Genomic DNA, 12,650 nt, shown 5'->3' with positions numbered 1-12,650 from the left:
AGTTTTTTATTTTTTCCCCTATTTGTGAGCTATTACAATGAGGGTTATCGTTTTTATACTTAACAGTTGGCACCCCTGGCGATTGACAGGACCTTACTCTACAGTGGCGCCATCTTGATGAGTGCAAATGCGATAGTCCTCCTACCACTTTAGCGCTCACCAGTTGGTGCCACTGTCTTCGCTACTAGCAAGTGACAGGACCTTACTCTACAGTGGCGCTAACTGGTGAGCGCTAAAACGATAGCCCTCATTAGAGTATGTGAGCTATTATATTAGTAGAAGATCAAAACATTCACTTCTACTTCTATGGTCAGAAGAAGCAATGAAAAAAACTCCGCCTCTTTCTTCGTCATTTTAATACGGCTCGATTTGGCCTAAAAATTTGATTTCAGGATTGACTTGGCCTAAAGATTGGATTTTGATTGTATTTGACTCGCTGTTTAACATATCCTGTTTGAGTTGAAATTTACATGGCAACACCCTGATTATGTATTTGTTCGACTCAAATGAAGCCATTCACTGGAATGAAAGCCCCAAATAAGGCCCATTGGAAATCAACCATTTTATTTATTCTCATTCAGGTACTTACACATAATAACTTTTCAAGTATTAAGCAATGATAATTATTATTCTGCATACCTATTTCAAATAAGTATTCATGCATAATGTAAGTAGGTACTTAATTTAGGTACCGATTATCATGAATCACGAGTATTGAAATCAAAATGATTGAATAATTTCATAAAATGTATTCTGAAATTCAGCGACATTTTGTGAACGCGTGAAAATAATTTTAATATTTTTCCCATTTATGTAACATATTTCATAGATGCTCTGCTCCTTATATGTCGTGACGTGATAGACTTCCTCATAAAAAACGCTTCGCTCACGCTTGGTGTGTTGTTCTAGAAATGTTTATTAATAAATAAAAGACCACAGATTAAACCTGAGTGTCCATAGACTATCCACAACCAAAATCAACCGCATATTAAATTCATTGTTGAGATCAGATGCGTGCCCGGTTCATAACGCGGCCGGTTTTTAATTTCGCTCCTCTGTGCATGCTAATTATTTCGCATTCAGACCGTTATGGCTCTCCACATTTGTATTTTATACACCGTGGATGGAGGATTATTACGGCAAATCTGGAATAATTGGAAACAAATGAAAGCTGCTAGACTACTTCACATTGGAAGCTGATGTTGAATTAGGTACTTGTTCAGATGAATTATTTGTTTTCATATTTTAAAATTATATTATTTACGAAATTAGCTCGATGATATTTATACATATAGGTACCTATCTACTCAAGAGAAAATTCCAGACAGTAATTTATCAAAATTACTTATTATCATCCATGGACAAACTTGAATCTAGTTTTTAGCGAAAATACGAGACTATCATATCAATAGATGTTTTGTTGAGCTTCATATCTAGTATGACGATGCATTCACAGAGCATCAGTATGGAGTTTCGGAGGCAGTTGGTCACTACCAAAATAAGGTAAATCTTTGCGCAGTATTCCAATTAATTTATATCTTCCGCATGTTTTCCTTTTCCTTCACGCTGTTATTCGTGAGCGGTGGACGAATTGATTACTTAATACCATTCTTCGGCGCGTTAGCGGACTTCGCCATTCCGATCCCATTCACTCAGTGCCTTCGGAAAGCCGAATAGTGATTATTTGTCCCGAAGAAGTGTTTTTTCCGAGATACGAAGCAATTCCGTTTCACAGTGAGTGGAGATTCAGTGAGTTTCCTTAACCCATATATGCCCAGAGGCACGAAAACGACCCAACGGTACATGTTCTCTTGCGATGCCGATTAAAAAAAAACTGTGCGTTTGTTTTCTGTTTTAATGCCATAAATATAATCTTGAAAGAACTTCCTAGTCAAATATAACAGTTGATAAGTTCGTTCGCCTCCAGTTTTTTTCGAATTTGACATTGAACTTCACAGATTTTTTTGTTGTTGAAATTAGTGCACCCAGTCTCACAAAACTGTAAGTATTATTTTATGTATTCTGTTTTGAACGATTATTGCGATTGAAATAATGAAATGAATATATTTCTAAGGTAAATAAGTGTTAGTAGTAAATCAAAATATGATGTGGCAACATTTTATTGTCTATGAAAACTTCTATCCATGTCCGGTGTCTTTGATCGAATAAAGTTCTATTCCATTTTGTCAAGCAAGAAACATAGTTTCATTTTAGGTTATGGGCCCAGTCCCGTATTCTCTGGCGGCAGTTAGTTTTTACTGTGATATTGTTTTCTGTGTGGACTTAAGATTACAATCACGTATAAGTTCGAGAACAATATAAAAAATACCAAAGGACTTAGTGTGTCGTACGTAGTGTTTCGCGGACTCGAACATGGCGGCAAGTCAGAACTACATGATGAACGTGCCGAAACTCAAAGGCCGTGAAAACTACAGTGAATGGTGTTTTGCAGTAGAAAACGTCCTAGTGTTGGAGGGCATGCTGAAGTGCATTAAGCCGGAGCCAAACCAACCAGATATAGGAGCCGAAGAAGATGCCAGAACGAAGGCCAAGATGATTTTGATGATAGATCCTTCAATCTACGTGCATATAAAGAACGTTACTACATCTAAAAGTCTGTGGGATAAGCTAAAGTCATTGTATGATGATTCTGGATTCACGAGAAGAATCAGTTTGCTCAGAAATCTCATTTCGATTAGACTAGAAAATTGTGACACAATGTCATCTTATGTCACGCAAATTGTGGATACTGGTCAAAAGTTGGCGGGAACTGGTTTTAATATAAGCGACGAGTGGATCGGGTCTTTATTACTTGCTGGATTGACCGAGAGATTTTCGCCGATGATAATGGCGATTGAGCATTCTGGCATGTCGATTACAACGGACGCCATTAAATCCAAACTTTTGGACATGGAATCGGAAAATGGAGAAGTAGATGGCGCCTTTGCTGCATTCCAGAAATACCAACAAAATAAAAAAAATAAATCTATGGTAAGAGGAAACCATGATGGCGGACACTTGTTAAAGTCAAATGTCAACAAACAAATAAAGTGTTACAAATGTAAAGAAGTTGGACATTATAGGAATCAATGCACAAAAGCCGATAACATCGAAACAAATACCAGTGAAGATTCACCGAAACAAACTAATGCATTTAGTGCAGTGTTTTTGAATGGCAGTTATAGTAAAAACGACTGGTACGTTGATTCCGGAGCGAGCGTTCACTTAACAACAAATAAACATTGGGTCCGAAACAAATCGTATGACTGTTTTCCGAAGGAAATAATTGTCGCTAATGAAAACAAAGTACCCGTCGTGTGCTCAGGTGACGTGCAGATCAGGACAACCACGAAAGAGTGCGATTATGATGTGTCAGTTGAAGAAGTATTATGTGTTCCGAGCCTTACAACCAACCTCCTGTCCGTGAGTCGATTGATAAGTAAAGGAAACCGAGTGTCTTTTACAAACAAAGGTTGTGAGATATACAACAGAGCAGGAACTATGGTGGCTACAGCAACACTTATCAATGGAGTCTACAAACTTAACAAATCAGCTAATTTCACACCTGCTGCAATGGTAACTACTGAGACTTGGCATCGAAGGTTAGGACATGTGAATAATACTTACCTGAATAAAATGGAGAGTGCAGTCAATGGTTTGACACTTGACAAGAAGATAGAAATCAGCAAGAATTCCTGTACAATATGCTGCGAGGGCAAACAGAGTCGACTACCGTTCCCGAGTGAAGGCAACAGGAGTGCTGACCTGCTGAATATAGTACATGCAGACGTGTGTGGACCGATGGAGGAAGTCTCTATTGGAGGATCAAGGTATTTCATTCTTTTCATTGATGACTTTAGTAGAATGACCTATATTTACTTCATGAAAAATAAAAGTGAAGCCTTTCAATGCTTTAAGGACTATAAAGCTAAAGTTGAGAACTACCTTGACAGAAAAATTAAAGTTCTGCGCACTGATAATGGTAAGGAGTTTTGTAATAATGAATTTGATCGATTTCTAAAGAATATGGGAATAATTCATCAAAAGACTAACCCGTATACCCCAGAACAAAATGGTTTGTGCGAGAGAATGAACCGGACAATCGTTGAAAAAGCTAGATGTCTTCTATTTGAAGCTGGTTTGGATAAACGTTTTTGGGCAGAAGCAACTAACACATCTGTTTATTTGCAGAACCGAACAGTAGCACCCGCATTGCAGTATAAAACACCGTTTGAATTGTGGACGCAGAAAAAGCCTGATTTAAATCACCTCAGAATATTCGGCAGCACTGTAATGGTACATGTGCCGAAGGAGAAACGGCTTAAATGGGATAAAAAATCTGAAGAGTGTATCCTAATGGGTTATTCCGAAGACACAAAAGGATATAGAGTATTTAACCCTAAAACACAAACAATGAGTACAAGTAGAGACGTTATAATCATAGAAAAACAACCACAACTAGAACATAATATAGTTGTTGTTCAAGAGAAAAATAATTTGAATTCATCCGTTGAAGAGGCAAGTCCAGATTCAGTGGGGGATATTGGTCTATCAGATGATAGTTCCTACGTTTCTACATATAGTGACCCGAATGATACTACATATGTGCCCAGCGAAAATGAAGACATCAGTGATGACGAGCCGGTTGAAACTGAACGATCTAAAAGAGTGAGAAGAAAGCCAGAGAGATATGGTTTCTCAAATATGTGCATGGACAATAACCAATTAGATACAAGTGAACTATCACTGGAAGAAGCATTGCAAGGACCTGAAAAAGAACACTGGCTGCAAGCTGTGAGAGATGAGTTGCAGTGTTTTGAAGACAATCATGCTTGGGAATTGTCCGATGCACCAGATAATGGAACCATCGTGAAGTGTAAGTGGGTCCTCAAAAAGAAAATAGACAGTGACAATCATGTTCGTTACCGTGCAAGACTTGTTGCAAAAGGTTGTAGTCAAAAATGTGGCATTGATTATAATGAAACTTTCTCTCCAGTAGTAAGACATACCACATTAAGATTATTATTTGCTTTGTGTGCTCAACTGAATCTGGATACAGCACATTTAGATGTAAAGACAGCCTTCCTCAATGGGGACCTGGAGGAAACCATATATATGCAAAAGCCAGATTGTTTAGCATGTTCTGATAATGATAAAAACAAAGTTCTTTTATTAAAAAAGGCAATATATGGTCTCAAACAGTCCTCTAGAGCTTGGCATACTAAAGTTGATAATTGCATGATAGAGAATGGTTATAAAAAATCAAAATTTGAACCTTGTTTGTATACAAAGCTAAATAACAGTAAAATAACCATAGTGACATTGTACGTTGACGATTTTTTCGTGTTCTCAAATGATAAAAATGAAATGTTATTACTAAAAGAAATTTTAAGTACTCAGTTTAAAATAAAGGACTTAGGTCAAATAAGACAATGTCTTGGTATTTGTGTTAATATTGATAAAGATAAAAATGTTGTTACTTTAAGTCAAGAAAATTACATAGATCAGCTGTTATCTAAATTCAATATGACAGAATGTAAAGTTGTCAATACACCAATGGATATTAAATTAAATGTTGAAAAATGCTTAGATATGAAAAGTTCAAATCCATACCAACAGCTTATAGGCAGTTTGATGTATCTAGCTATTCTTACCAGACCAGATATAGCCTATGCTGTAGGGTACCTCAGTCAATTCAATAATTGTCATAGTAATGAACATTGGTGTTATGCTAAACGAATTTTAAAATATTTAAAGAAAACCAAGAGTGTTGGTTTGAGATATTGTAAAAATGGAAATACTGATATTAAAGGTTATGTTGATGCCGATTGGGCGAATGATACTTACGATAGGAAGTCATACTCGGGGTATTGTTTCATGCTGATGGGTTCTGTAATATCTTGGGGATGTAAGAAACAAAGGTGTGTAACTCTCTCCAGTACTGAGGCAGAATATACTGCAATCTCAGAAGCTTGTAAAGAAGCAGTATATCTTAGGAATTTGCAATATGAACTAACTGGGAGAATGTATACTATCAATATATGTAATGATAATCAAAGTGCAATAAAGCTATCGGCAAATCCTGTGTTTCATAGTAGAACTAAACATATAGATGTTAAATGTCATTATTGTAGAGAGGTAATTTCAAATAAAATTGTTAAGTTACAGTATTTGCCGACAGCTGACATGCCAGCAGATATTTTTACTAAAAGTTTGTGTCCAGCTAAGCATTATAAGTTCATGAATGTCTTAGGTATTGAAAATGTATGATATTTTGATAGTGGGGGTGTTAGTAGTAAATCAAAATATGATGTGGCAACATTTTATTGTCTATGAAAACTTCTATCCATGTCCGGTGTCTTTGATCGAATAAAGTTCTATTCCATTTTGTCAAGCAAGAAACATAGTTTCATTTTAATAAGTAAGAAGTGTTGTGAAAATATAAATATATGCTTTGTTATTTGTTACAAAAGTTCTGTTGGTCGAAAACGACCGCATGGGCATATATGAGACCAGAATGTAGGTTTGCCTAGTATAAAGTATTTCAAATAAAAGTCGCGTTTTTTATATAATTAGTTTATAATTTCATCAAATTATAGCAAATAATGTAAAATAATGATATTTGGTTAATTTAGGAACTTTTATAATTACACAGTTATTACAATTTAGCCATGAAATGCTGCAAAACACTTGTTTTTTTTTTGCATACTGCACAATTTCTACGAATCTGACCGGTGAGGATCAAATGCTCAGCACACATACCGCCTTTTAGAGGTATATTAGAGGGCATTGTGCGTGTTGAAGGTCCAGGCTGAGTTCGAGGGGATCCATTTGTTAGACGCAAATTTCTAGCAATTTACCTTCTAATCTCTAAAGTGTCTACAGATGCTTCAAGCGATCTCGCTATTATGGCAGAGTTATTGATGAGAAGGAAAAAAACGGTTTATGGTATTCTCACATGGTTGATTGATGTCACCGTCAATAATAACTCTGGAGTTTCAAAAATATATTGTTAGAAATTTGCTCCCAAAATATGGATCTCCTTGAACTCAGCCTGGACCTTCAGTTTCAGTCTTCAGTTTACACGCCCAGTGCCGTCTAATATACTACTAAGTGTGAGGCGGTATGGTGCTGAGCATTTGATCCTCACCGGTGAGATTCGTAAAAATTATGATTATGCAAAAACATTACTGTGAATAAATGCAGTAAGTGCGGTATAAATCTCCATGAAGAATGTTTTGCAGCCTAAATTGTACTAACTGTATTATTATTCAAGTTCCTAAATAAACCAAATATGATTATTATACACTATTTGCTATAATCTGTTCAAATTTGTGTACAATTCTATGATGAATACGACTATTGTTTGAAAATACATTATACCACGAACATCTATATTCTAGTCTCATATATATATAAGGTGTTATTTTTTGTACTGATCATACTTTACCAACGCATCTAATAAAATCATACAAATACAACCCAAGTGTTTTTAAAAAAAAATTCAGGCTAGTTTTCGAGTAAAACGACAAAGAATGTTTCGAAAAAAATAAAAAATAAATCATCCTTTGAGCGCGGTGAGTATTCGTTTGTACGCACTATCGTAGTAGCCGGCCGAGGGCAACGACCTGCCACGTGCCGCGCCGCGTGAGTCGGCCATATTGATATCGCTCGCTGCCATGCCAGTCGCTCCGCGCCCACAGCCCGCGCCGAGCCGCCGATCGGCATGCGGGAGCGCAACAACATAAATAATCGTCCCAGTCCGTCCAATGCGCCCAAACGTATTGCAGTGTATGTGTGATTTATTACAATGCCGCGCTTGATCAATAACAAAACGCAGGTGAAATTATGTTTCGGGCACACTAACTGGCCGACGAGAAACATTGACGAGTCGAAAACCTTCATTGCTTGTTTGGAGCCGCGCAGCGCTTCAGGGAGCGCAGCCGTATCCTGACTTGACGAGATTCCGTGCGCTTCGAGGACGAAGTTCTGGATTTCAATTTCAATCACCGGCACAGTGCTGGCGGTACCCAGATGCGAGCGCCGCAGACGGCGGCTTTTGCGTAAAAATACGGAATGCCTTATCAAGGAGTTGTTGCCAAAGGGCCACGACCGCGACCTAGTTCTATCGATGGTTATTGCGGAAGTCTACCTAGGTACATACCTACAGTGTGATTTGGACAGATGAGTGCTTGTTTACGCGAAAGGGACTTTTTCCGTAAAAAAGTTAGTGCGCGAATTGTGAATACAACATCCGACGTGGTGTCTAGTGAACAGCAAGCAAGTGTGCAGCCCGAAAGCATTACCTCAATTCGATCGTGGCTAGATTAGACAGTGCAAGACAGTGTTTACGTGAACATTCAACAAAGGCTTGACGTTCAAAATGTATTGTGATTAGTGTAATAATAACCTAGGAACTTTAAATAACAACATTCAAAATAGGTAAATGTGTGAATAAGTAAAATCAATGAATCTAAAGTGTGATGGCAAATCATAATTTAGGAATTAAAACCAGGAAAATTGATCAGTGAGTTTTATTTACAACACATAATCATATTCAATATTAGGGTGCATTTCCACTGACGCGAAGCGAAGTAGTGATAGGTATGTACCTACCTATCAATTTTTTATTACGTCTCTAAATAAATTGCGTAGGCATTACGAAACCGTAGATATTGAATTCCAATTTCTATCCTTTTCTAAATTTCTAGTTTAACGCGGATGATTCGCCTCGGTTCGTTGGAAAAGTCCCCCGCTATTACACTAATGAAAATACACTTATTTACCTACTTATGTAGCTAGATTTTGTTTCTCCCAGCGCGTAGTACCTATTAACATGACGTAACATCGTACATACTCACGAGTGATAATTTTTGGTAACGTAGGTTTAGTGTAATCTAACCTTTATGTGTGTGAACGTTGAATGAATGCGCGCGGCCATTGTTCGTACTCGTATGAATGAAATGAGTAAAGAAAGAGAGAGAGGCAGTGAGTGAAGACAGGATGGTTGTAAAAATAATATCTTTTTTTTGTTAGGAAAAGTAAAAACAAAAACTAGCCTGAATTTTTTTTTAAAAACACTTGGGTTGTATTTGTATGATTTTATTAGATGCGTTGGTAAAGTATGATCAGTACAAAAAATAACACCTTATATATATATATGCCCAGGCGGTCGTTTTCGACCAACTGAAAAAAAATAGTTCCAAGTACTGAAATCCAAAAACTCATCGTGGTTCATGATTAGGGGCCTATAAAGAGTAAATATACCAAATTACATAAAAATCTGGGACCTAAATAGTTCTGGGCATATATGGGTTAAAGTCATACGACCCCGAAACTAGTTGTTCTCGCACTATGGAGCAACTTTATCAATAACAAAAATCGATCATTGAAGCCATCATCAAGATCGAAGCCAACTAACTTCTAGAAGGATTCTGATCCAGAAAAGGTTAGACGCTCCCAAACTTACAATAGGAGGTGTGCAAAGTTAGGTCGTATAGACAGAATATATTGTCAACTCGACAGTCGTATCGACCTTTTGTATCGCTGCTAGTTGGCCGTACTTTAGGTAATATTTTATCAACGAAACAGTAATGAGCCTACTGCTCTCTCTTACGGATATTTTGTTTGTATCTTCTTTCCGCCCTGAATGTAGGACTCGTTATCGATACGGCCGCCTTGAGAAATCTACATTTGTGCTTACATGTACCTCAGGAGAGCGGCGGAATGGATTGAGACGAGTACAGTCAAGGGCAGACGTGCTTATTAGTATGATTAAATAAAAATAGTATTTGAAGAGTGATAAGACAGATTAATTTGTACCAGTCCACGCCTATCGTTCATCAACCAAAGGGCGTCCACTGTTGGACAAAGACCAAGGATTTCCAGGGGAACATCCCTAGAATGTCGGTCTTCTAAATGGGAAGGCCTGCCTACGTCTTGCGATCAGTGGTCGCCACTTGAAAACTTTTTTTTGATTTCGAGTGTAAATTGCCACACCAATCTTAGAATTTTTTAAAGAGACACAAACAAAGCTTCCTGCATTCAAAGCACTGGAAATAGCAATACCGTTTAATTTTCTATACCCCACAAATGCACCTCCATTAACCAAAACAAGAGCCTTCTTGCAGGCTCCGTCCGGCTTAATCAGAGTGATTTGTTCCTCCCGCCTCCCATTCGTTAAACAATTTCGGGTCAATCTATTTGCTTCTATTGAGGATGAGAAATTGAGAAACAATAAAAATCTTGGCGATAATGAAATCTGTCTTCGTTTTTTCACCCAAATCAGTCTTTTGGAATGATTCCATTCGGCCATTTGATTATTTTTTTCACTTCCCTCCCCTTTCTTAACCCTTTACACACGAGAATAAAAAAGTGTCAATATTTTAATAAAACTTTACTTAGGGGTTATTTTAGAGTTTAAATAAGATTAGAAAAATACTTTTAAAAATTTTGAATTTTCAGTTTTCCTGAAAGTATGCCCTCACGATAGTGAGGCTTCGGTATAATTTGTTAGTCTCACGATAGTGAGTGTTATACTATTTAGTTAATTTATTTAATGAAAACTACTAATTTATGAGCACATAAGTATTCATTTGGTAAGAGACCCCTATAAGTAAAGAGTAAGCTATAATTTAACAAGCAATTAAACCTCTTTTAGCAAATTGTCTTACAAAAAACGAATTAATTAAAAAATATCCACCTTTTGACAAACTTGCAAAGTAAAAACCTTTATTAGTTTGGTTGGTACCAATATGAGGTCCGAGATGATTATTAAGAGATTGTAAAATAGAACAAAATTACTTTATAATTAATAGTAAACAAATAAATGTCATTTTTATGGCTTAAGATGATGTGACTGGAAACAGCTTTTTTGCGAGAAAACATCTCACTTAGCACATTTAATTTTTGACCAGCTAGAACATCCTTCCAACATGTAACACCTCGGTGCTTTTTAGCCAGGTAATCGTTCTCATCTGTGTTATCATTTGCCTTCTGACCTTAAAAGTCTATATTATATTGTTTATGGATGTCGAGTCGTTTAGTAAATTTTCGACACGATGGTCTTTATTAGGATATCTGTTTAAAGCCTCAGCTATGCTGAAACGAAAATCTAGTAATGCTAAAATGTCTTTTTTTGAATAACCATTAGCTGTGCAATCAATTTTCTAAAGCCGCCGCGAATTAACAACTGCCAGGTTCAAAATTTAAACTAGAACTTTCAAACCCTATTATCTTGTAATAAAGGTTTGGTGGCATTCCATTTGTTAGTCCAGAATATCTACACCACTCATATCGTTCAACGATTGAATAATAAGATGGACCTCTTTGCAGGTATATTGATCCTTTATTTATCATGGGTTGCACCTTCCAAAGCGGTTGTCTTGTTCTGTTTCTGCTAGTTGGTCATGGTAAAATACATAAAGGGAATGTCGTGTGTGTACAAATCGGTTATGAACTATTTTGTTAGCAATAAGCCCCTATTTTTTATACTAGTGTGCCAGTACATATGCAAACATGGGTCCGGAAGGCATCTCATGAATATATGTGCACCGAACACTATTGCAATTTCGGTTTTAATAGTTTTTAATTCTTTATCGATTTAACGCATGTAGTGCAAGTTTGTACACCTAGCCATCTCTTTGTAAAATGTGTCATCAAAATAATCAATTGAGATACTCAGTTGGAGTACGAATTCAATTTGTTTGAATTTTCTTCCAAATTGACCCTGTATTTTGTAGCGGACGTGGCTTTTGTTTCAGCTTTTGCTTGCCACATAGTATTTTTAAAATGTCTGACCAGCCTTGCTGATTCATGTTCAGGGTCTACTTCGTCTCCTGAGCTTTCATATTTGGTATTCTACTCTTCAAAGTCCGTAAAAACCCGAAATTGTGTTTCCTGGTCTTTTTAGTCATGAAAATCTTTAATTTCATAGTCGGTTGCATTTCCAAATAATGCTACGACACATCCTTCATATTTAAGATGCACTAAAATAGAAAAACAACTAAACACTAAGCCATAATATCAAATAACAAATAAAATAGTTTTCAATCAACTACTGGAGGTTTGACCGACCAGCTACGATCGTGCGACTTAATTTTGTGGTAGTGATAATTATTAATTTATGCAATGAAATAACAATAAAAGTATTCCATTCAGATAATCACTGTTTTCGTAATAAAATAAAACTATAACACTTATCCGAAAACAACAATAACCACATAAAATCAATATTTACACTGGCCGCCTCTCGTTCCAAAAAATGCAGTCAACTTTAAGTCCGAGTAAACGAGCACTGACAGGTCCCAACACTAAATGAGCGGCACTGTGTGCGAGTAAATATCTCTCACGAGCGATCGCTGCCGATTGCGGCCGCAAAAACAAGTTTACATGGGCATGAGATTTTTTCAAAGTTACTCTCACGTACGTGTATCGTCGTGTGTAAAGGGTTAAAAGGGTCGATTGTGATCGGCGTGGAAATGTAGGAAATAATAAATTGCTGGAGTCTTAGCTTTTTCAGCTTAATGACGCCGTCGCATTGTTATCATTACAATTATGACTACCCTCGTACCTTGAATGTCAAAGAACGCCTATTGTTTCACGCCAATTTCCATCCAAATTCAATTGTTAAAATTAACAAATCGTTATCA

At 36.8% G+C, this 12,650-nt stretch overlaps 1 protein-coding gene across 1 annotated transcript in view; it reads left to right on the top strand.

Moving 5' to 3' along the window:
- LOC135080856 (uncharacterized) overlaps positions 1-12,650 on the top strand; it is a 498,609-nt gene that overhangs the window by 464,820 nt on the left and 21,139 nt on the right. The gene's annotated exons all lie outside the window — the stretch shown is intronic.

The sequence above is a fragment of the Ostrinia nubilalis genome, chromosome 18 (assembly GCF_963855985.1).
Source record: "Ostrinia nubilalis chromosome 18, ilOstNubi1.1, whole genome shotgun sequence".
NCBI lineage: Eukaryota > Metazoa > Arthropoda > Insecta > Lepidoptera > Crambidae > Ostrinia > Ostrinia nubilalis.
This window is presented reverse-complemented; position numbering and strand designations above follow the sequence as displayed.